The sequence below is a fragment of the Penaeus monodon genome, chromosome 19, assembly GCF_015228065.2.
Source record: "Penaeus monodon isolate SGIC_2016 chromosome 19, NSTDA_Pmon_1, whole genome shotgun sequence".
NCBI lineage: Eukaryota > Metazoa > Arthropoda > Malacostraca > Decapoda > Penaeidae > Penaeus > Penaeus monodon.
Window position 1 is genome coordinate 45,040,181 of NC_051404.1, and position 307 is coordinate 45,040,487.

The window sequence follows — 307 nt, forward strand, 5'->3', positions numbered from 1 at the left end:
TGACGGCCGAGCGTGGTCACCCTAACTCGAACCGTCGTTGTATTGTGCTCCCGTCACCGCCGCTGAGACTCGGGCTTCTGGGATATTGGCAAGATCCACAGATTATTGGAGTTCTGTCGCCGGGGCCTTAATGGCGGCGAGGCCCTCCAGACGCAGGAGGGTCGGCGGCCGAAGCCACGACGGCGCTTCAGGACGCAGCCGGGCCGCGAGGGGGGGAGGGGGGGCAAGGAGAGTTTTTTTCTTGTTTCAGTTATTTGGTTGTTATTTGAATAACTGCCTTTACTACTTTTACTGTCGATACATTTTC